Source organism: Parus major, chromosome Z, assembly GCF_001522545.3.
Source record: "Parus major isolate Abel chromosome Z, Parus_major1.1, whole genome shotgun sequence".
Lineage (NCBI taxonomy): Eukaryota > Metazoa > Chordata > Aves > Passeriformes > Paridae > Parus > Parus major.
Genome location: NC_031799.1, coordinates 6422899 through 6448683, shown reverse-complemented (window position 1 = coordinate 6448683; position 25785 = coordinate 6422899). Strand labels below are relative to the sequence as shown.

General features: G+C 41.9%; 1 protein-coding gene and 1 long non-coding RNA gene across 17 annotated transcripts in view; one reads left to right on the top strand and one right to left on the bottom strand.

The window, feature by feature from the left end:
* The window catches only part of CELF4 (CUGBP Elav-like family member 4), a 705470-nt gene that overhangs the window by 223821 nt on the left and 455864 nt on the right, over positions 1 to 25785 (bottom strand). The gene's annotated exons all lie outside the window — the stretch shown is intronic.
* Positions 1107 to 4577, top strand: LOC117245608. Its single transcript, XR_004500468.1, has 3 exons — positions 1107 to 1126; positions 3469 to 3551; positions 3626 to 4577. It is a non-coding gene; the product is annotated as an uncharacterized LOC117245608 (long non-coding RNA).

The following is a 25785-nucleotide window of genomic DNA, read 5'->3' as shown; positions in this document are numbered from 1 at the left end:
CAATTAGCATTCAGACAATGTGGGAAAGTCTTGCCTGAAGTTAAGTGATGTGTAGAATCCATGCAGGGAATTCAGGGAGGTTAGGCAGTGCCGCTCACTGCCATAACAGGGCTAAGCCAGGTCCTCAGATGGTGTAAATCTCCACCATCAGTGAAGTCATCCTGATTTACACCACGTAATTTTGTCCCCCCACTGCTGTTTGAGATGGGCTCAAGATGACTGCATTGGGATCACCACTGGAATACAGACTTTTTCTAAGTTCCAAATTACATGAAAGCCACCCAGTCAGACTCAGCAAAGCTTTTGTTGGCAGCTATCATCCATTCAGAGCCAATCCAGACACTCCAAAACCCTCCTGACATAAGTAGTAAGAAGTAAACCTTGCCTCCCACTTCCACATTTGTCCAAACCATTTGCACAGGGCATGTGCTTTTACACCCTCCATTTTAAGTTAAACCACTGCACTCTCTGACTGGCCTGAAAGGAGTGCTGAGCACAGCAGGACCAAACTACTCTGGTGGGACCAATCTCCTTCTAAATTCAAGTTTTGGGTAGCAATAAGCAGATGTTTATCCTCCTTCCATATCTGTCTCCTCACACCTAAATCTATTGTAACCCCTTAGCAGGGCTGAGCTGAGAATTTTGCAGAGTTAGGACCCGTGTCTGGTGAGCAATACAAGCAGACCAACTCCCTGTGTTCCAGACCCAGAACTCCCAAGCAGTTCAAGTTGGGAGGTTCATTCAGTGGTTTTTGCAAAAGAGTCCTTTCTGTCAGAATCTGTCTAAACTCAAAGAATTAATGAGCTTGTATTCTGCAACAGGCTGTGAGAGGAAACCAGCCAGAAAGACCCTTGATAGGACCCTTAATGCAGCTTTGTTACTGTCCTTTGTTCAGCCCCCCAGCAGACTGGGGCTCTGTTGTCTACTGGAGAGGGGGCCCAGCTGATCCTGAAATAATGCCATTAATGTATAACAGCTTCAACCAATCCATCTAATTTAATGCCTGCATTTCTTCTGGGCTTGCTTTTCTCTTTATTTTACATCTCATCGTGAGGAATAGCTCTTCTTTAAAAAAAAAAAGAAGAAGAAAGAATACAGAGAAAAAAGAAAGAAAAAAAGGAATGTGGTGAGGTTTTTTATGTTTTGTTTTGTGCGGATTTTTTTTGTTTCTTTTTTTGTTTGTTTGTTTTCTATGGATTCACCCTGCTTTTTCTCTTCCCAAATGCTTTTTTAGGTCTCTTTTTATTTAACAAAACAAGGTCAGCTCATCAGCAAAAAAGCTGAGAGTTTCACAGGGTCCAAGACTGCTACCATCTACAGAATTACTTTTTAACACATTCTGAGTAAAAATTATCCCCTCTGAGCCAAATGCAGATTGACAGCCAAACATAAAACAATCACATTTTGTTAATTCATTTACAGAGGTGCAAATGTCTAATCCAACACCACTTTTCTCTGACTCCATAGCAGTGTTTTTGGCATTGTCTTTTTTTTTATGAGAATTTTTGGGAGGGAGGTTTTTGTTACTGTTTAAGGGAGAAGACAGGATTCCTGTGAATCCCTGGGGCTGTGGGATTGCTCACCAACATCTCGAGCCCGTTTTGCTTGTTTATAGTTCAGAATGCAGCTTTTGTGTCAAAAACTGAAGCCTTTAACATTTTCAAAGCCTGTCTTCCTCTCAGTTGTGGTGCACATGCTGATGGAGCAAAACAAGGGCACCCAGAGTTCAGTAGCTCTTATAATTGGACCTAAACTGATTTCAGTCTAAGGTCAATTCAAAGAGGAGGCTTCAGGTGCCATTCAGAAATGACAGGAGAGCCTGATGTAAGCCCTAATATTGCAGGAGTAATGTAGCACTGATCAGCTGGAAATCACTGCTGGAAAGTTGCTGTTGGGATTGTCTTGCTTGTATATGGGCTGTGGATCTAGATTATTTAGAGAGACAGATAGTCAGACAGACAGATATGGGTAAGGAGATGAAATTCCATCCTTGTCACTCTGTGATCCAATTTAACCTGATTTTCCTCTATTTAATTCTGTGTGCCTTACTACAAAGGTGTCTGTAACCTCATTATCTAAGTATGGGAGATGTGAAATTAGACTAATAGGTAATAGAGATAAATAGTTATACCATTCAGCAGCTGTGTATTTTCGCTTACCTATCATTCTACTCATGCATGCATCTTTCAGTTTTCAGAGGTGTTGAAAAGGGAAACATTCAAGGCTTAATATTTGTCTGCATTTTTTTGAAGTGGTCGATACAAACGCTGACAGACACACTCACAGCTCTGCAGCAATCTCAGTCCTCTCAAAAATGGTTCATTGAGCACCTCTGAAACAGCAGTGTGAAGGCATTAGATCACACATGAGACACTTGAAAGCTGTGCCCAGTGTTGAAAATTCACCTTTCTTATTTGTTCCTGCCTTGTCCTGCATGTAGAAAAGCTGCTCCATGACCTGACCTTTAGAAAATGATTCCCACTGCAGTTTTAAAACATGGGGACATGGGGTGGGCTATTGTTTTTGAGGATAGACAGCAGAGCTGGAAATACAGAAGAAATTTATATGACATGGCCCTTTTCGTAAATAACAGGTGACTTGGTTGATATCAGGCAGGGTTACAGTGGTGGAGCCGAAAATTGTGCCACCTCTTAAGCAGAAGAACAAATTCCCATCTTCCACTTTATCTGTCTGTAAAGCATGAAAGGCTCACAGGGATCTGTTGCCCACCCACTGTCCCAAGGACTTGGGGGCTGAGTTAATCCCATCACACTAACAGGACGTAACAATGCATTGGGAGTACTTACTACATTCCTTGAAATTGAAGAAAGTTGCCATGGTTATTAGTAGCTCCTAATGATATTTGCATAGATTAACAGACTTTAATGCAATCATGAATGCTACAATCCCGGGGAAAATAATGAAGAAATCCATTATGAGGTAATAAAATAACTAAGTCAATACAGCAATAATTTGATCCCATATTAGTAATAATTTCATCTCCTGCTGCAAGGCAATTTTAATGCACATACCATTTCTGGACAGTTTTATAAATATCACCTTTGTTTGAGATAATTAATTAGCAAAACCAAAAAATATATTGCTGGTATTTTATACGATAAATTAGTCATTAGGTTTAAACTGGCAGGCTGTAATAAAACTTATTAAGATAAATATGCTGGGATTCTTAACACTTCAGAGAAGCTGTTCTCTGTCTTAAGGCTCTTCTGGTGCAAAGCTATCATCGCTGCTGGATGGTTTCTATGTATGTTAAAACCCAATTATGAAAATCATGTTTATAACCCCGACTTGCTTAGCAATAGGAGCTGAATGCATTAGCCCGTATGTGCCCAGTGGACGAGGCTAAGGTGAGGGTGAGTTGCTGAGGGCCCTATTATCTCACTTCCCATCATCACTCAGAGCCCAGAGCCTCCTGCAAGACTAACCCAAACTAACTTCACTTCACAGGAGCCCAGGTCTAGGTCATTCTGCCAATAAAGGAGGGAGATTTGCAGTCAGAGGTAGAGGAGAGGGAGAATATTAACCATTAGGTGGGTACATACCAACGTTACTTTTCCACTTCTTTTCTAATTTTGTGATTACTGAATTATTTTTTGCCTTCCAGAAGTGCCTGGAAATTACAAAAGACCTCAGCAACGTCTGTGACAAAGTGGCCACTGTGGCCAAAAGCTACTGCACTTGACAGTGACCACTGTTTCCAGCACTCTGAAATATTCCCTCCATGTGGCTGGAGCTCTGAGAAAGGCTTTGCTGTGTGTTTGGGGAGCTGTCCCAGACAGATGGCACAGGTTGGCTGAGACTGCCAAAACTGGATGGGGACCAGCTTCTTGCAAGGAGTGCAGATCTTGCAGTCTAATGAGCTGATCTTGGCTCCCTGGAAGACTGACTGTGTGGCCAAAGCAAGGATTGCCTTTCTGGGCTTCATGACACCGCTCTCCAGGAGCAGGGGTATTAAATCATTAGACTGCCTTTGCATAGGCATCGTTTGGGCCTTGCTTAAGCTTCCCCTGAGCCAGTTTACTGTCACCTTCTCAAGCCATTACAATTTCCCACCCTGGCCTAACTCAGCCCTTTGGTCACAGTTCCGCATTAAGAAAGGCTTCCAAATCCACGTCACTTTGAATTTGAAATGGCAGTAAGTGACACAAATTGATGATACATCAAACTCTAGTCCTTGGTGTGGGCCAATTCCTAATTCAAAATAGGAATGTCCCCAAAATCTCATTCTCTTTTATAAAAAACTCACAAGATTTTCCTAGCTGGGAACAGGCCAGAAGTGCTGTGGGAAACTACTATTAAGCCAATTTTGTAGTAAGTAAATAGTCAAAAGACAGAGAAAGTGGCCAAAACCATTGCTTCTCCCATTCAGAAACCACATCTGTTATAATACTATTAGGGCAGCACAACACATTAAAGAGCTAAGGAACTCACTCTACTGTGGACACACTCCCTTTCCTAATACACCACGGGCATCACTCATGAAATAAAATGATGGAATCAATACTTTGTCATACTTGTTTAGCTTCTTTGGGGAGAGCAAATGTTTTTCCCCACCATGCAGCAATGTCTTCACTTACTGTATGCTTTCTCATTGAGGTACAAAGTGCTTCATGTGCAAGTTTGATTTAGGAATCCCATAAGCTTTGTAGTGCTAGAAGAGCACGTGGGGCAAAAATCATTGTAACAAGGACTTTGCTCTCAATTCTGTTAGTTAAGCACACTTTGCTGGCCAGTGTTGGGGAAGGCTGTTGGACTACGAAGACCTTCTATGTGACACAGAATGGCTGCTATTGTATAATCATGTCACATCCAGTGACAATTGACACGATCCATGGAATTCAGGTGGTGGGCTGTATGCCTTGCTTTTTAATGAGACCTTGTTAGATCTGAATTTCCAGTCCTTTTATTGGGCATGTTAATTGGAAAACTGTTTAGAAATGCTGTGACATGATAAAGACCACAAGTCTAGGCAAGACCTTAGAGCTTATTCAATTTGCTGTTATTTGTGGATGTATGTCAACCCCATTGTGCTCTCTGTTCTATCATCTCTGCTTTGGTGCCTTTGAACACACAACATTTACTTTGACTGCTCAAAGGGGAAGGTAGGGTTGTTGAGGACCAGATTTTTGGGTGCAGGTTTCCCCAAAGTGGTCTGAGACTCCTAATTATCTATTGTAGCTATTTCTTTGGCTGATCTCCATCATTCCAGGTGCACCTGGCCCAAGTTCTGCTCAGTGTCTGTGACCCACAATTGATCTAGCATCTCCAAAATTATGTTTCAATGATGTCTATTAGGTGGGTCCTCTGCTGGCTGCTGTGGTTCTCTCCTGTGTATGAACTGAGAAATATAAGCACAGGATTAAAAAAGGACCTTTTTTAAAATTACCACATGAAACCCCTGAACTGCTTGGCAGAATTGTGACTGATGGGTGGCACCACATCATCCCTCTCACTAAGACCTTGTGGCTCCACAGGGTGTGGTGAGAAAGCATTTAAAGACACTTAGGCCAGGCCTGGGGCATCTAGCCCACCTTGGTGAAGTTGGAAAAGTCCCTGCATAATTGGGCATTTTGTGATTGGCTGGATGCTGAGGGGTTTGGGGAGCCTTGCAGCTCAGTTCTCTTTGGCATCAGGGATCCTCATCTTCACAGGCTTCCTAGCTCCATTAAATCAAACGCCCTCACTGGTGAGGGCAGAGAGGAAAAGGCCTTCAGCATCTGCTGTGGAAAACTGACTTTGGTGACAGGCGTCTCACCACTGCCATTCCCACAATCGCTCCCCTTGTCAATACCGTGACCTTTCCGAGGCGGAAGCTCCTTTTTATTACTCTGTGCACTGGGGTAAACCAGGCCATGCTGTGTTATCTACCCAATTTATCAACACTATTTACAGCAGGTCCATTCCACTGTCTGGCTTAACTCAGTGCCCAGAGACTCTGCATTGAGAGAGGAGGCTGCTGCTGAAGAGAAAGAAATGTCAATTCCAGCCTAGTCCCCTAAAGTGAAATAAAAGAAACACAGTAAATAAGTAAAGAGAAGTAAATACAGTATCTCCAGGGTGATTACGTCTATCTACTCCAATACAGGCAAGCATGAAACCAATAGAAACACCATCTTATCCTCTTAGTTATCACCACACACAGAATGTCATCTCTTGGTGGCCTAAAAAGAAAGAAGCATGCCACATCCATCTTTAATGAATATGACAAGTCTCTCACCTACTTGTATTTCAGCAACCCCAAGCTGCTGAGAAATGAGGTAGGAGAATATGTACTCCTTGCTTGCCCTGAATCATGAGGAAAGATTAAAATAATTCTTGTTCTGCTTTGTTTTTCAGTGATTCCTCTGATGAAAATTTGGTTTTTTCTGCTCTTCTGTGTTCTAAGAGTTCAGGTTCTCCAGAACCTGTGATCAGGATGTAATCTTTGGCTCTTTTCAAATCAAAGAAAAACAAGCTTTTATATGCACAAATACTCATAAGAGCTGTGGGTACTTGGAAATCCCCAAGTAACATGAGACTTACTGTCAGGTCACAAGGGTGGCAGTGTGCTCTCCATCACACACATACCATTTGAGTCTTGAGCCTGCCTTTCTAGCAGGTTCATACTCTCTGAAGTTGCAAAAAGCCCATACTCTTCTTCTGTGTTGCTGCTGCCTGGTCTGTAGGGATGTTCAAGCTGTGCAAAAAAGGGAGGATGCTCTGATACTTCACCACATGTCTCAGGAGATAGCATTTTGCCCCATGTCGTCCTGCTGTAAGATCTGTACTGCCCTCTTCCTTCAACAAGGGCCATGCCATGCCCATCTTTGTGTCCTTCAAATGATTTATATATTTATTATAACTTTATCTTACTCCCCTCCAGCCTGTATTGATGTCAGTCCTTGATAGCTACACTAACTCAAGACTAAACACAGGTAGTCATCAATATCTTGGATTTTGTCTTCTATTATTTAAACCTGTATTGAACCATCACATGCATGGTCCATGGGGACTGTGATGAACAAAAGAATTTATTTGTTTCCCTACAGCTGAAATATGGCCCCCACAAACCCCACAGCTGTGATGTATCACAGTGTCTGGACACACTCAGAAATCTAACTCAACCATGTCCTCTGAGATTTACAAATCAATCAGAGCAAAATCAGGGGACATGGTGGAGGCTGCTTTCTTAAATCATATTTGAAATGTGAAATTAAGAAAATAACAAGGGCAAAACAGGAGAGAAAAGACCTGTGTATAATGAGCAATCCAGACAGTCCAATGAAATGAAGGGCTGTGTTCATGTTTCCTATTACAGTTACACTTTATTGCTGCCTCTCTCTGACCACTATCCACAAACCAGCCCTTAACAGCCCTCCCTCTAAAGCAGTCTCTGTATTTATTGCCCTCCTGGAGCTGGGAGCCATACCTGCCCATGTGAAACACCTAAAGAGATGCCTGGCTGAGGCCCTAAAGAAACATCAGCTTGCACATGCCTTCAAGTCAGAGGTTCATTCTAGCCACTGTGGATGGTGGCCATGAAGGTGATAGGGCAGATGGCAGGAAAGGAGGCAGCTGAAGAGATCAAGACCACATTCCTTTGACGGAAGTTTGTAAACACTGCACCAGGGGATAAGGGAGCCAGGAGCCAGGTCTCCTAAGGAGAAAGGTCCTTAGCACTGCACTGGGTTTGCTCACAGCAGGGCTGTTGGCAGCCTCAGGTTCCCCACAGCAAGAGCAACAAGCCCTGGAGACACCCAAAGGCAAAGCAGGAAGAATTCAGCAGTATTAGATTGCACCTATTCCAGAGCAACCATTCCTCCTCTGATTCCCTTTGTAACTTCCTCCTTTTAACACTGCTGAGCAGAATGCTGCCCATCACTGGTGGTGGGTTGTTCCAGGGTCACTGTCATTCAACTTTTGGTACCTGCCTCCTAAGAGTCTCATGGTCATTTAGGCACTGCCAATGTTGTGAGAAGCCTTTAACACTCCTATCTGATTGGCAGTGAAGTGTGACACCACTAGCACTGAACTTCTGCAGTGTCTGTTAAAGATAAGGGGGGGGAAAGAAACCTGAATAATTTATGTAGTTAGTTTAATTTAAATAATTTATATGCTAAGCATTGCAAACAGAGCTGAAGTTGATAATGAGTCCAAGAAGCACATTTTGAACTCAGTTGCAGATTCTACTGCATTGTAATTCTTGCAGGATACAGGATTTCCTAGCAGTATAAAGGCCTGGGAGTGTAAACAAGGTAGTTGCTTGAAGAAGACTCTATACAGATTCCTTCTTTGCCAATTACCACCAGATCATCTTATGCTCTCTACAGTTTGTTCAGCTTGAACCTCCCAAAACTATCAAAAGCTTCATGCATTTTTCCAAGCCACAGAGAGAAGCCTGGCTCCATTGTTTGACAAATAACAGTTTGTAACTGGTGTAATCTGTAATCAGGAATCAATTAAAGAGATATCAACAGGAAAGGAAAGATAAGGGAAAACCAGGAGAAAATCAATGAACAACATAAGAGAATTGATCATTCAAAGGGTCTTTCTTAAGCCACTGGGTCCTCTCAGAGGAATCTTTGCTGCATGTTGCATAGGTTTATTCTTATCTTCCTCAGCTGTTTTGGTCACTTTTACATGAGGAAACCCTTCTCTTTTGCAGAAAAGAGGAAAAAAAATATATATCCAAGGCCCCCACTTTCCAGGTTCACTGACTGGCCACTGCCTTTTATACTTAGAATGCAAGAGAAATACATCTGAGAGGTTGCTTAGAGCTAAAGAAAATTGATGCTAAACTTTGTGAATTCTAGCATGAATTCACAGGGAATATCTCCAGGAACACTTTAAAAGATGTACATATCTTCCTCAGGGATGCAAGCATCAAAGAGATCACTAGCACAAACCTCATGAAAAATAATTTCCCACAAATCCTTACACAGTTTAAGAACCATCTTTGTTGTAGCAGACCAGCTATTTGCTACTGGCTTTTTTTATTAAGATTTTTTTTTTTCCTGCTTGAATTTCTAACATCCTTAAAACCATACTTACTTGTTTCAAAGAAGCCACTAGAACAGTGGTAATGAACCCATATTACAAACTCCAGCAGTAGCTCAGAGTGTCAGAATATTTTGTGTTGATCCATGACTCCTCTCAGAGTTCTGCAGTTATGTGTACAAATCACAGGTTTTCAGTTAAAAAATAAATACCTTTCCAGACATAAATTGCTGTGAACAACAAAAGCTTGAAAATATGAACCAAGTCCTGATCCCTGAAGACTTGAAAACTACAAGAGAAATGATAAGAAGTCAAATACAACCACTAAGAAAAAAAAAAATCTTTTAAAGTTTATCAGTGCTAGGATTTTTTGGGGGTCTTATTCATCACTTTTGAACATTTGTACATTGGCACAATTGTGAAACCATGAAATGCTTTGGAATTTTTTTCTTGTAAAATGCCAAGATTTGTGTCATTTTTTCTTGTTGATTGTATCACAGCTGGGGAAAACAACACTGATGGTGAAGCATAGAACTGGTTTCAGGGTCTTTTCAAGATCTCAAGGATGTCAAAGACAAAAGCTTAACGTGAGGAAATCTAGAGGTCACCACCAGACTGCCAAGGAAGACAAAGGGAATCCAGACTCTCTTTGAGCCCCACAGGTGGGTTTGGGAAAGACCATACAAGAACATAAGACATGGTTGTGGTAAGACCTGCCTCCTGTGAAGGACCTAGCTACATTCCTAAAAGTAGGAAAGGCTTTGGGAAGCTGGGGTCATTACCCCTGGGAGCGGATTTTACTGACTGCTAAGATGTGCATTTTCTTGTACCTCAGCCAAAGCCAAAACGAAGACTGTGTATTCAGGTAAGAGCTCCCGCACACCACACCTAAACTTTCTGTCTCAGCCCTCTACCCTTTGTTTGAAATATCATGTACTTCAGTATCTGAAGCAATCATTCCACTGCTGTCTGCCACTGATTTTTAGTATTCCACGTTTAACAGGAGGCAGAAACGTTTTGGTAAAGCCTGTGCTTTCCTTTCTGAATGAAGTGTTGGATGTATGACAAGGAAACCTGTTCTTTACTAACCACAAATAAAAGCAGCAGAGTCGAGCTGGCTTCTCTTTGTTCTGGCAGCTTATCTCATAAATCAAAAATACCTCCAACCCTACCTGGTGCTGACCTAGATGAACTCCAGAGATAATTTCCAACCCCAACTATTCTGTAATAAACTGTACCTAGTTGAACTATCTTCAGAAAAGATGGGTGGGGAGCAGGGGGGTAAAGGAACTAGAAAGCTTCAGCACTTTCACAGCACTTCAGCACACAGAGGTGGCTAGAAATAAAATATCCATAGAGGTAATTTCTTGTCCAAATTGTCAGCAAATGTTCTGATGAAAAAGGAATTTGGATTTACACCACTGATCAGATTTCACTCTTGCCAAGGATGAGATAAACCACAACAAACAGCAGTAGACTTATCTACTTGAGCATTACATTTTTTGGTTTTGGTGAAACTCTCCAGGTGAAATACAGTGGATATTAAAAGAGACAACAGAATTTGCTGCACTGGACTTTATAGTGCTGGTCCTTGTCTTCTGCCAGGTAGTGCTTGCTGCCTTAGAAGATGGTATTCTCCCCATTTCACCCCCATAATTCACAGTGTCAATTATGCAAAGCCAAACAGAGAGAGAAGGAGAATTATTTCCTGACCCTATGCACTGTCAGTTGAAAGATTCCTTTATCTTTAGCTGGTGATATCTTGATCCCAACAGAAAACTATTGCAAATGCTGGTAAATAAAGTAATTTAAAATCCATTACAGCAAGATATGTAGTAAGTTTTCTTTTCCTCAAGATCTCTTTTTGTTGTTCAAAACACATCCAGGGACGAGCCTTTCTCCTGATGGTGGGTGGTAACAGCCAGAGCTCCTCTGACCTCTTTGCATCTGACAGCCCTTTCCCTCTGCTCTTTAGGGAGGGAAAGGTTGAAGGTCACCTCTGCCTTTCTTGCTTCTTTCCCTGATGCTCTCTGAGAAGAAAAGGCCTGAAATTCATATCGGTGACATCAAGTACAAGGTCTGCTGTGCTACTGCACTTTTAAATTAACAAAGTATCCAAAATTGCCTCTCCCCATCTCTCTGCCTCTTGGCTTCTCTCTTTCTCATTCAAAGCTAAGCTGACCAAGCATTTCCTCTGCCTGATTCCCATCCAGGACTGAGCATCCCTGCTCTGCCCTCCCCACAGCAGGCTCATCTTTCTCCATTCCTCACTGGTGATGGGACCTCAGCAGAACAGTGGGAGAGGAGGATGAAGGGCAAGCTAATCTCATGCATCTGTCTCACTTGAAACACCCAATGCACCTCTCAGTTTCTACCACAAATCTGTGTTTCCACACGTCTGTTCCTAAAAATGTTTCCCATTACACATAGTTCTTTTCCATTACCCTTCCCATTCCCTTAAAACTCCTTAATACAATTTTTTTTTTCCCTCTTTCCTCTCCTTCTCTGAGGTACTAGAGGATTGAGGTAGAGTTCATCAAATTAGATATTTAACCATCTTCCTTCTCACAAAATCTGCTGTCAGCACTAGCACCTCTCTCACCACCAGCCTGGCTGTGTGCTGCTGTAACTCTGGCTGACCCAACAGAGAGAAGTCAGAAGATGACAACACTCGGCTCAAAGTCCCCATGGCAGGATTTTTTCATCACTTCCACTTATCAGAAGTAGCAATGAAGAAGAAATAGGGAAGGAATTAAATGAAGCATAAAGAAAGTTTCTCTATAAAGACAGGTGGTTTAACTACAGAGAGTGGCTGTAATCCACTTGCAACTACTGCTCTTTTGCTAGAATCAGGAACTTCACAGGCATGGCATACAACCCTTTCCACTCTCCTGAACATTCAGGCATTCAGGATTCAGTAATTGTGGTGCATGACGTACTTCTACAGCTCTGAAGCCTTTCACTTTGTAAAGAATACTCATAATTTCCTTTTCTAATGTTTTTATTGTTCTTGTTGTTTGTTGTTGTCATTATTGTTTTTGCTCTTGGGAAAGTCCTACTAAAAAAAAACCAATCTGAATTGCAAAAGTCACTGAGTTTGCTCACAGTTGAGGACTGCATTCATTACTATTATTACATTTAATTAGTAATAACATTAAATTATGCAACAGAAAATAAGTTGTGATCCCTGACATAAATGTTTCAAAATCCAGTATACTAGTAGATTCTTAATGAAGAACACTGGTGAAACTCACTGAAATCACAAACATCACATCAAATGAATCATTTGTGTGTGTTGGTGGGGAGAGGAGAGTCCTCTTGTGGTTTTTTTTCCCCTTCCCCTTCAAAATTATGCACAGAACACTTAATTCTACCTTTCAAGAATGTGTTTTAGGTCAAATGTCACCTTTTCTCTGCTAAACCCACAGATCATTTCCTCCTTTAAATGGGGATAATTATCTGTTGTTTGAAAAAAGGTAATTGAAGGACTTCTGATGAAAGTGGAATCTTCCCACAATTCAAATAATAGTGCTGAAAGCCATTTCTTGTGAGAGCAATAGTTTAGCTGTCTTACATCCCCATCCTTTACAGGGCTGGGCTCCCCTGCCAGGCTACAAATCCCACGGTGCCCCCCATCCACAGCACTTGCCTGAGGCTCCGCGACAGCTCAGGTCTGGCCGCTTGGAAATTGAATTTCAATTTGAGAAAAGTCTAAATGTTTTTGTTCAATCAAAGATGTCAGACTGAAAAAAAGTTTCCGTGTTTCCAGAACTCCTCGTCCCAAGATGGGTTTTGATATTCTGCCTTTTCATTCCAATACAGAACGAAAACCAAATGTTGACAAAACTGTAATTGCTTAAGTCAGCTTTCCTATTTGGGTTCATTTTGTTAGAGTAGGGCAGAAGACTGTGAGGACATTTCCACTTTGGTTTGGTTCACTCAGGAAGTTTTAAAAGAAGGTGGAATCTGTTGCCCTCTTAGAGGAATATTAGTGTTTGGTTTAACTATTTTAAGTAAGGCCGTGGTTAAATGTTACCCAGTACATGGAATCAGCTAAAGGATCACAAAAGCTTCGGGCACATGAAATAAAGTGCTGATCTTAGATACTTCTACTTCAAATGTCTTTGATGTTTTTGATGCTTTAACTGTGTTTCAAAAAGTTTCAGATTCAACCTTGGGTTCAGATAGAATCTGGGATTAATGCCCAGATGCAGAAAATCTATTTCTATTCTTTTACATAAAACTAATGTTAAAACTTGAGGACTATAGCAGAGCTAGCTCTTTCAGTGATGTCATTTGACTGTGCTCACACCTGATCTGGATATATTAACACCATAGTGTTTAATACACAGCTCCTATATTAGAGATTTTTGTGCTATACATAATTAATCGTTCTCTTTCTGTTGACCTGATGTAACTCATCAAAACTAGTGTCCTTAGACCTGCCATGCATGCAGGCAGAAGAAGGCATGAGGAGCCCAAAAAGTGGATGGCAACTCATAAGCTTTGCTAGCTGGATAATTTTAGATCATATGGCTACACTTCCATCCAGTATGATGACACCAGTACAAGGCTGTTGCAGGTTCATTCCTGATTTTAGAGCCATAGACAAAAGTAGCTGCAATACCAGATACCTGCGAGATGGCACCAATAATGTTTAGTCATCTCCAAGTTAAATATAGATTTTCTTAACTGCTAACCCTGCCCAATTCAATTGTGAGCACTAAAGAAACTGGCTCAGTTTTTGACATAAATGTAAAGAAATAAACATGCCTTACTTTATAACCTGCAAATGACTGCACAGGGAGAGCCTGTGGATCCAAACAGCATGACAAAGGCCAGCTGTGGAAAATCTCCATAAGAGGGGAGGTGCTGATGCTGCCTGGAGATGTCTTCCTAGCCTTGAAACTCAATTGATAAATTTATTGACGAGGTGCATGATGCAGGGCACCATCATCACACAGGTTTTTTGCAGGGAGGCTGACAAAGTGAAGCTATCACCCTTCTACCCAGGGATGGACTTTGCAACACTCCCTCAGCAACTGACAGTCCATCATTGGCATTTCACGTTGCAGCAAGGGGAGGAAAGGCATTTCAAAACATGTTTGTGAGACAACAGAAATCAGCAAAGGATACTCAAGGGCAAACATAGCACCTGAAACTACTTATAATTCACATTTTGTTCCTGAGGAGGTAGAGCATGTTGGCAGTGTCCCTTTAACTGCTTTGACACCACAGAGCTGGCAGCAGCAGACTCTCCCTGCCCAGTACCAAGACAGTGGTAACTCAAAGACACACTGCGTTAGGGAAAAGGCAAGCTTGTTGCTCCCAGAGCCGTCTCTGAAATAGCTCACTCTTTAATAATATTGCTTTTCAGTCCCTTGTTTCTCAGAACACTTTGTAGCTGGACTTCCTCTCTTCCCTCAACACCTCTCACAAAATCTACCCCTTTTCCAATGAACACAGAAGGTCAACTACCTGTCCTGAATGTACCTGAGAGCCAGCAGCAGCAGCAGCAGCAGGTGTGCACCTCCAGGATAAACTGGGCTTGGATGACAGACATCCCTCTTTTTTTAAGTGCTTAAGAATAGCTCCATGTATAATTGAAATATTTCTGCCGTGCATTATCATCGCTCAGTTGATCCTGACATATGACAGCTGCTAACTAAACAAGTAACACGGGCAATAGCACAAATAATGTGTTTTAAAACCAATCTAGGAACTGAACAGCTGAAGCAAGGCCTCGTTGTATGGATGATTATGCTGAGAAAGAGCGAAAAGCTGCCTGAACTGTACAGAGTTCAGCTGACCTGTGGGCTCAATCAAAACTCTTTAGAAAGTCTTTTAAATACCTAAAGTTGATGAGGTTAAAGTGCACTTCTGACTCCCGTGGAGAAACACTCTTGTGTTGCCAGTCTGTAACAAAAAGCAGGGCGGGGAAAATAAATCTTCCCATTTACTCTAGTGATTTTAGAAGATGCTCTGCCAGAACAGAAATTATCTTTGCAGGGCTGCACAAAGTGACTGCCTGACAGTTCTCTTTTTGAGCCTTAGGGGAGGCTATTCTTGATTCCATGTGGCATATATGCCCTGCTCTCTGCAGACCACCACAGAAACCACCTGAACTCATGCACAGAGAAGACAGTGTAATCTCCAGTCTTGTGTTCAGCACAGAGGGTGACAAAAGTAGACAATCTTCTGTCCTCAGCTGAGGGATAGCTATGATCTGAACCCTAGTGAAGATGTCTCCAGGATGAACATTAAGATGGAGGATTTGGCTATGTGTTAGCACCAAGGAGACTTTAGGGCAATTTACCTGTCTGTGCAGACCATTTTTTCTTAGAAATGCCAAGGACTGCATCACTTCACTACTGCTAAAAATATCTGTTAGAGGAAAGGATGGAGACTGATGGAGAAATGAAAAACAGTTATAAGCCATTTTCTGGCCATGTACCGGCCATTTACACCAGTCTAAAAGAATTCATGCTGTATTTGGGTGATATTCACCCCCTTCAATGGTCAGAACCCAGATATATCACAGATTGACAAAGGTGAATCTACTTATGGGCAACAGTGACAGTCAACCTGAACCAGTCATAGGCACTTTGGGTGCTGAGCAGCCAAACAAGTCTTGCAGGAAGAGTGGCCCACACTACTGAGACCAAAACAGCTGCCTTAATGCAGGCAGGAGTGCAGTTTGAGAGCATCTTCAGCAGGGCACACCTATCAGGATGGACAAACAACCAAGTTGACATGGCCCTCAGTGGAGAATCCTTCACAGTCCAATCTAGGTTACTGAGGTGGCAAGGAAAGATGTTAACCACAAATTAAATTGTTGTAGTCGCCAAAAGGGCCAAACTTCCTTCCACTCTCTGTTAAAGTACTGGGTGGCTTGTGAGCTCTGTACTGTTTTCAGTGGGAAAATCTGTTCTCTGACTGTGTGAGATTAAAAACAACCAAAAAAACAAAACAAAACCTGAAACAAACAAACAGCCAAAAAACCCCAGGGAAGCAGTAGGGAAAGAAAGGGGTGAAAGGGTCCAAGTACAATGGAAAAATGTATGTATGCCTCCCTAGACACAAAAATACCCTACCCTATCTTCTAAACCAAAATCCTGATGTTGGAAGGCTTGCAGGCTCAGAGGAAAATAACTGTAATTTGTGTGAAGAAGGCATTTGCAGCAATTCATTATAATTCCTTGCTTGCTGTCACCCGTCTCTAAAGTCACTGGCAGTGCAGTACTTGTGTGAAGTTATTAAGGCCAAACTCTCTTTAGATTCATGGCAAGTGCCGAATGACAAGGCGAGAGCCCAGGCAGTGATAAAGTGAAGTGACATGCCATACCCCCTTCCTCTCCCCCACCCCATCACCACCATGCCAAGGATGAAAACACTGCAGATTTTGCAAATGAGAGCCACCTCTCCTCTCCCCGCCTGGGCTGAGTTCTGCCTGACATGCACACATCTCCTTGAAGCATGCATCCAGAGGAGGGAGCAGGAGGGAGTGGAGAAAGGCAAAGGAAAATGTGCTTTTCCTCACTTTCCTTCCACAAAGATCACACAGGTTTCTCTCAGAGGTTCCCAGACAGATGGCATATATGTGAGATACAGAGATAGGCAAGCTGTGCAGAGGAGAGATCCAGGTGGGAACTTTTCAGCTATGTGAGATAAAGACACCTCTTAAAAAAAGAAAGAAAAAAAATTATACATCTATATATATAAATTGATTGCTAACTTATCTAGGTCTAGGTTTATCCCTCTATCTGTGTTTCACTGTCCATTTTAGTAACCCCTAGACTAGATAGGGGATAGACGAATTTCTTACAGTCGTACAGACTTCTAGCAAATAAAATGTGTATGTAGAAGGTGATCACTCTGGAGATCAGGGCTCCTTTCAAACTGCTTTTCTCTGTCCCCTCCTGTTTTTTTCTTGCATCCTTGGCCTCTGTGTTTTTTTCTTTCCTCTGCCTGTCCCTTCTTTTCCTAAGCTGGGCAGAAAAATCAGCTTAAAGGATAATACCGCTCAGCTTTCAGTAGGATAACACAGCCAGCCCACGGGGAAGAGAAAACCTCAAACCCAACAAGAATGATGAAAACAAGCAGGTTATTAAAGGTCCTCCTAAAGCAACAGCTAAACCCGTGTTTGCAGATACTCACAGGCTGTTGCTCAGCAGTGAGGATCTCTGGTTCAAATCCAAATGCTTGCCAACAGCAGAGTTGTAGTGGGAAAATATCCTCTCCTCTCTCCTAGTCCCTTACTCTGGAAAAGCCATATGCTATTTTAGCAGTATTGGGAGGCTTTGAGCAGAATCTGTCAGAAACCAAAGAGGAATCACCTTGCCCAAAAGATTTCTACAAGTTAAATTAACCTGCCCATGTTGTTATGTTTTTAAATTGAAGAAAAACTCATGTAGCAAAACTTCAAGCAGATGAGCAAAACCATTGAGAGGCATCTGATGGGATTGGTGTACAACCACAGTTCACTCTGTTATCAGCTACTGGGTCATGACCACCCCTAAAGATTTCCTTCACTCTGTGCTACTGATGACCCATCTCACCTCCCCTGAGGCTGGGGAGAACATGTAGACTTTTTGAAGTACATCTGAAAATTCAATCATTCAAAATCTTGGGAAAGCAGGTTTGCAAAAGTCTTCCATAATCAGCGCCTGCACCCAGGGAAAGGTCTATCAGCAGCTGCCCCTCACTCTTCTCCCAGGAGGAAACACCAATGCTGTTTTCTCTTCTGATATTAGCAGGGGAGAGAGGTTTTTTTCCCCTTAAATACCTGAGGTTTCAGATGAAGTCATCTGCTTGGCTGGACTGGGTAAGTATGTGAGGCATGGATGCTCCATGACAAGAAAGAAGTGAGGTCCTTACTCCCCAAGGAATCAGGGAATTCTTACTCCCCTGAATTCAACAGGAGTTGGGTCTTGAAATGTACTGGGGAACCTCAGAGTTAACTTGGAGCCAAGATTTAAGGCTAGAGCACAACATAAATGTGCCCACTTGTTTAAATTAAAATTGCCCATAACCCTTTTATTTCCTTGCATCTGATTCTTCCCTGGCAGATGACAAGAAATTGCTAGTAGTTTGTGGTTTTTCTTGCAGTGAAAAGCCACAATCAATCACACTTTCTTCTGACCCTGCAGTTATAGGGAAACAGAATGAATTTGAGCTATATTTTCAGACTCCACAGGTTGCTCTGACTCTGTATTTGGTGCTGCATCCTCCCTCTCTGCTTCCATGTTATAAAAGATCAGGACTCTCTTTTATAAAATAGTTCTGGCATTTCCATTATCGCACATGCCTGAGAACAGGGATGCAATTGCACTGAATAGTGTGAAAAAAAGAAAGGAGAAGGGAAAAAAAGAAGAAAAATCAAAGCACAGCCGAGTTGATTATTTAAAGAGCTGGGTGAAATTTGCCATCCTTTTAAAGCATCCTGAGCTCTGGAATATCACTGTGTCACTTAATGTTTGCAGTTAAGTATTTACAGATCTGTTTCCATGGCAACCGATTCTTCAAAGTTACTTTTACAATTCTGTTTTCTAAAATGTGTTTCTTTGGTTGATTGCACAGGGATATTTGGAAAGCAGCCAGGTCTAAATCATGATTTTTTTCCCATTAAGGAGAGGTCCTTTCTAATCATGTTTAGTTAGTTCTTTGATGGCTTTATCTTGATTCGAAAATGTATTTTGTTTTTTTGTTAGCAGGTGGGAGAAGGAAAGGGGAAAAATGAACAAGCATCGTGGGACTTTAGCAAAAAAAAAGAAAAAAAAAAAAGTGTTGGAAATTAAGAATGTGAAATAACCTTGTCTGAGTTGATTTTATTTATCCTTTCCTTGTTTAGGAGAGTAGTCGTTTAACCACAGCAAAATAAATAAATAAATGTCCCCCTGACAGCTTGAATGCATTTTGAGGCTACAGGAGAAGATGACTCACTTATTAATTAGTCAGGGAGATGGCAGCATGGGGCAGGATGATGAACACCAGGAACAGTGCAGAGACTGAGACTGAGATTGGGTACGTGTGAGGGTTGGCTGCCCCCAGCTGCACCGAATTACCTGAAGGGAGCAGGTGAAGGTTGGCCCCACCAGTAATGAGACACCTCGAGAAACAGTAGCAGGGAAAGAGTCTTCAAACTCTGTCACAGCTCCCTGTGCAGCTGTGGTAGCTTGCTTGAAATGTGTCTTTCTGGAGAAGTGAAGAACGTCTTGAGCCCACTGACCTCTCCCCATCATGGCAGCGCCACATCCCTGCCCCTCCATCTGCCCCCAGTTCTTCCCAAGGAAACAAAAGGGAGTGCAAGAGCTTAACCTAGAACGCAACGTGTAAAGAGTGGGATAGATGGGAAAGGGATGTATATGTTACCTGTCTGAAGGCATTGTTCCTCCCTGAAGTCAAAGACAAATTTAAACTTGTCAGGATGAATGATAGAGGAGTGTGCTTAGCAGTGGTTAAGGAAAGGCATAAACTCTGGGTACATGGTGGGGAAAAACCAGCCCAGATGTGCTTGTAAACCTCACCACAAGCAAAAGGTCCTGCAATGATCAATGAGCAACCTCCTGGGAAACATTCAAGGTCAGGTTGGAATATGTTCTGAGCAACCAGATCTAGCTGAAGATGTCCTTGGTCATTGTAGGGGAGTTGGACTAGGTGAATTTTAAAGGTCCTTATTTCACCCAAACTATTCTGTGAGTCCATGATTATGTGATTCTATGTCTCTGCTGAAGGAGAAAGGAAAAATATTAAGTTATTTGGCTGGATTCACTGGTTAAGGCAGCTGGATATATATAGAAATAGAATTTATAATTATATATAGAATAGAATTTATAATTATATATATTTTAGAAATAGAATTTATAATATTATATAGAATAGAATTTATAATTATATATATTGGATGTATAGAAATAGAATTTATAATTATATATATTGGATGTATATTTTATAAGATGGATATTTTTATTTATATATCAAAATATAATTTGATATAATTAATAGCCACTGTGGTCCTAGAGCAGACTAGGGAGATATCTCAAGGGAAAGGTTAGGCCTAGAAGACAGAGTATTGTGGAGTAATCAGAGTATCACAGGTACTACCCAGAGCAGATTGGTGGGGTATTTGTCATTGATAAAGTAGATTAAATATGGACAGGTAATTACAATAAGATGAAGAAGGATTGGGAGAGAGATACTCTGCACCATATTTTCCTATGCTTTATGTCAGACAACATCAGGTGGTCAAATCAAGGAATGAAGAGTCAGGACTCTTGGCCTCCCTTCCTCACTCTGTCACTAATTAAGCACCTGAGCACTCAGGCACTCTGTGCCTCCAATCACCTAAACTTTCAGAATTGTTGTCAGATTCAGTTAATTACTGTCTGCAAAGAGCTTAGAAACATACAGGAAAGATGTTAGACAGATATTCTGGTTTTAATGTTAAAGTTCAAAATATTATAATTGGAGAACTGAACAGAGGTGTGCATCTGAAACTGAAGCAACAGAATTAAAGGAAAGCTTAAAAATTGAAGGAAAACAAAGGAAGAAAAATCTGGAAGACTAAAGGAAAGAAAATGAAGACTTCTAGGGAGGTGACAGGCCAGGTGATTTTTGGCTGATTGAGATAATAAGCCACTCTTTTAAAACTTTTTCACTTTTTCCTCTTGCTGCAGAAATGCTCCATTAACTCTCAGGAAGATGATTGACCATTTGCCCTTTCTAGACAGAGCTGAAATAGTGGAAACATCATAGCAAAACATATGACCCAGCTTTTTGCACACCCTGTGGCTCCAGACCTTTAATGCATGACAGTCTTAGAATCTGAGGGGAGATGACAAAGAGACACTGCCTCACTACCATGTTTGTTAAGTGGGCAACAGCAGCTAAGAGAACCAGAAGAAGTTGCAGGGGGCAAACTCTTTCCTTGAGGAGGATGGAGGGACTTGATTCCTCCTGATTTATTTACCCTTCAGTGCGCTGAATGAAAAAAATCTTCATAGGACATGACCTTGAGGACAAGGAATAAACAAAAAGTGGGTACAGTCAGCCCACACAGAAAGAAGGGAGGAGAAGAGGAAAAGAAAGTCAAAATTAAATGGAATAATAATAGAGTTTGGTAGTTACCTGCTATATTTTTAATTTTATCTGTCTGGTAGCTGTTCACAGCCTCATGGGATCCAAATCATGAAAATAAGGTGATAATAACAGGTCTTACATCTCTTTCTTTCCCTGGTCATTTTTTGGCTGGTCTAGCTGAGTGTACTGTGAATAAATGCTGCTGTATGACAAAGGAAAAGGGAAAGATCTGACCAGCTCACAGTAACTGGCTCTTGAGCCTCCAAGCTCAAGATCACAGCTGGAGAGGGAACAGAAAGGCTCATCAATGTTCAAATATATGCATTTTTTGCTGCTGGAAACTGTCCCTTCCCTCCCAAAAGCAGCAGAGGCATGTCTTCATGTCTAAATAAAACAGGTCTAAGGACCTTTCTCTAGCACCATGGCCAGCTGACCACACTCACGCTAAATAGGTCTCTTAATTTGTGTGGGTTCTGCCCAGAGCTGCAGGAAAGAAGCCGCGCATAAAAAAGAAGTTTGCAAAGCCTGGAAATGAGGGCATGTGCTAATGCCCTGAGGTGTGGAATGAGGATGTATCAGCACCCATGAGCATGCAGAACTGTGGAAACACAGTGGAGGGCAGAGCAGGGTGAAAGGAGACATACCCGAGGGAAATTTATTCACATAGTTTTTAGGAATGGTCCTTGGAATGATGTGTGCCTTCATGTAGGGACCCGTGGTCAGCTTGGACACATGCCAAAGCTGTCAAGGGATGTGCTAATCATTCAGGAGTGTGAGAAGCTGTAGGGCAGGGCACAAACCAACATCCTGTTTTATTCACAGGCAGAGATGTAGGCACTGTTGACCGAGAAGACCTGTTAGCCTTCAGTTGCTTTTGCTTCACACATTGTGAGAAACTCAAAGACAAAAGGTACCAGTGTGTGTAGGTTTTCTAGGGCTCTCTTTAGCACTGTACACTATTATTTCATTAGGATACAAGCACATATTTTTTTTCTCCTTGTTTATATGGGAAATATGTCAGAGAGGAGTCAAGACAAACTAGGCTTTCTCTCATAAGCTATGCTCTATAACACATTCATTATTTTTATGAAGACATCTTGGAAAGAAACTTTTCTAAGCCAGCAACTCTTTAAGACTTTCATATACATTGTAATAAGTCTTTGTCCAGTCCTTCTGGAATGAAACAAGTTGACTTCACTAATAGTCTATTGAGTTCTCACATCTCTATTATAAATAATTTTAGTTGCAGACATTTAATTAATGTTGTAAATATACTATTTACGATGTGCTTTGGGAAATGACTAGTTTTCTCATTATACATCATGTTCTGGTTTATTGTTTCACTTTGCCTTGCTGCAGTGGCCAGGTGCCTCACAGTTTCCACAACAATCACAGCCCTTGCTGTGGGGGCTCTGCCTTCATATTCACTCTGTCACGGGAGAGAAGGGAGCTTACCACCTTCCTGGGGTCTTTAGGCACCTCATTTAAATGCAAATGGAGTGAATAGCATGCAATTGAGGTTCATCTAAGGATTAAGTGCCTAAGTGTTAGATGCTTATCCTGAGCTTGTCACTTAGCCTCCCTATGCACTGAGGAGAGCAGCAAAAACCTGGAAATCCACCTAGAACTGGTTGGGTACACATTCATTAGCTGCTAAATTTTCTTTACTGGTCCTAAAAGAAAACCAGCTCAGATCTCATCCCCTGACTTGTAAATGCTAAAAAAAAAAGCCGAAATAGGAATCCTATTCCTATATAATGAATAGGTACACAGGAGCCTCCAAATTTCACAGGATTTTCTTCACATAGTGACAGCTAGAGGGTATGAACACTCCCTTCTGTGTTCACTCTTTGATCCATCCCTGTGGCTCATCTTAGAAATGTGCTGTCAGGCTTGGATTTCCAGAAAGAAGCCAGAGGACTGAAAAACTCTGTTGGGATGAAAGTGCCCATCTGTACCAGTGAAAAGCCAGGACTGAGTTTTCAGTATAATGCCATTCCTGGGGTAGGATTGCATCCAGCAGAGAGGGGTTTTTAACAAATAAGCTTGTTGGCTACATTGAATAAGTCCTCACCATGTTTTATGCAGTAGCTTCCATCAGAAGATCTGAACCTTCTTACACAACTCACTCTACTAGAGCTGAAAACTCATGTGATGTTTGGCATTGTCATGACTCAGAGGTTTCTTTTTTTGATCAAGTACACTAAGGCACATTAGGTTATGAGACAACAAGGAGCACACAATGAGCCAACAGAGCACCTGACAAAATATAAAGCTGAATAGATGATCATGTAGTTAAAGCACCCACCTGAGATTTACATACATACACACTGTAAACAGGAATATTTCATTTTAGCCAATTAAGTCACTAAATCCCCTCTGTACAAAGTGTGGTGGTGTCTCTTGTGCTTAGGAGAGCTCCTCTGGTGTGTTGGTGGAGCCTGTAAGCTTCAACACGTGCGAGGTGCACACACGTACTCACACACTCACAAGATAGAGCCTTCTGCCACTTTTTATCCGGCAACATATTAATCTTGCGTTTCGCATTCTCTAAAAGCTTCACCATTATAACATAATTACTGCTGAAATTGACCTTTAAAATATATTCCAAATTTCAAATGTCTTTAAACCCCTCAGTGAGCACCATTTTTCAATTTCATATATTGTTTTCTTTTTTAGGAGAAGTGGGACAAAAGATGGGAAAGAGAATTAGAAAATGAATGTCAGCATGTGACATATGCACGTAGTGATAAAGCAAAATCTTGCAAAAATTTACCTGGGCATTCTAATATCCAATCTTCAGGCAGTTACAATTTCCCTTAAGCTAAATGAAAATGTAATAAGACTAACTAAAATGTTGCATTTGTGTCTCACCCTTCCCTAAAGTAATTCAATCAATCAGTTTAGCTTCACTAATATTCAAATGTTATCTGAAACCGGCAATATTAAAGTTCAAGTACTCCTCAGCCTCTAAATACATTTAAACTACCTTTATTAGAACATGCACTTTCTTAAATTAGTATTAGTACCTAAAATTGGTTGTGTTTCTAACTACCCTTAAAGGAAAACATAACCTTGCTTGCAAATGAGATGCTGAACTGTGCGTGGAGGCAGATTTCTGTAACACAGTGCCTAAGACTGAAAATGTGCATATTATAATGCACTGATGAACTTGTGTGCTCACATTACTGTTCAAATAAGAAAATATAAAAGCACATGGTGCAATTTCCACCCAGCAGCATTTGCATCCAGCTTTGTTCCTTCCATCTCCCTGTCCCAGGAAAGGGAGGAGAGAGGACCTGGAGGAGGGGGGAGAAAACTCCCACCTCCCACGGGGTATCCAGGGGAAGGACTGCTGAGGAAAGGAATTGTCTCCTTGGCCAGAGGAAATCTGATGTGGGTTTATTAACATGGCTTTCAGTTGTGAGGAAGTCTAGGGAAAACTTGTCTGGAAAAGATGTCTCATGAATCTCTCACCCAGTCTTCTCCCTCACAGACAAGTGTGTGGTCTTCACACAGGACCACTTATGTAGATATGCCTCTGCTCACCCTTGGAAGTGCACACTCAGAGAGGAGGCTTTGCAATCTCAAACTAACACAGCCCACTTAGATTGGGGTGGGAGGGAGGGATAGAAAGCAAGAGGCAACTGTACCCAGAGAGGGCCCTGGTCTGTGAAGAGCTTGCTGCTCTTCAGAAGTTGTTTTGAGCGCACAGTAGGGCCAAGTGTCTGAAGACAGGCACTGCTCTGGCTTTACACACAGGTCCCAGGCCCCTGGCATGGTCTCTGCTCTGTACTATTGACAAAACTTCCTGAAACCCTGAACAAACCCTGGGCCTGAACCTCACCTGGAAGAGGAGACAAGGTATTGTCTGTTCTGCAAACCTTCATAGAATCAGAGAAAGTTTTGGGTTAAAATGGATCTTAAAAATCATCTTGTTTCAACATCTTTGCCATGGCCAGGGACACCTTCCACTACCCCAGGTTGCTCCAAGCCTCATCTAGCCCTTCCTTGAACACTTTCAGTGATGGGACAGACAAAGCTTCTCTGAACAACCTGTTTCCAGTGCCTCAGCACTGTCAAGTTTAGTGCAGACCTTTTCCTACCTGACCAAGAAGGTGCTGACGTGCCAAAGGGAGGCAGCTTCAGGGGACCAGCTCCAGCCTTGGGAGCCATGTAGGCAGAGAGTCACACATAGGTTGTGCAGCTCCATGACAGACATAAGGGAGGACAGCCTCACTGAAGAACACTAGGTTTGTGTCCATTTACCCCAGCTGAGGATCCAGTCCCTTATTTCCAATTAGGTTTGATGGAGGATTAATCCAATCTGGAGTGTCAGTGTCCTGCTCCCTGACAGCTGTTTATGGGGTGACGTGTGTGCTGTAACCTGCTGGCCCACCTTACCTCTCGTTTTATGAAGAAAATGCCATGCAGACCCAACCTTGGTAGAATGAAGACAAATGAAAATCATTGGAAATCTCATTATTGGCCATCCAACAGCTTTGGTGAAAGGTAGAAGGTTTTGCTTTCCTTTGCACACACCTGGTTAGGTTGTGCAGTTTTGTTTGCACGTCCCACACTCTCACACACACATCCACCTTCTCCTTCCTCCCTTCTATGGGGTGGTGAGATAATGCAAATAAATTGTTCTGCCTACTTTGCACAGAGGTTTACATATTGTTCTGTTGATAACGTTTTTGGTATACCTAA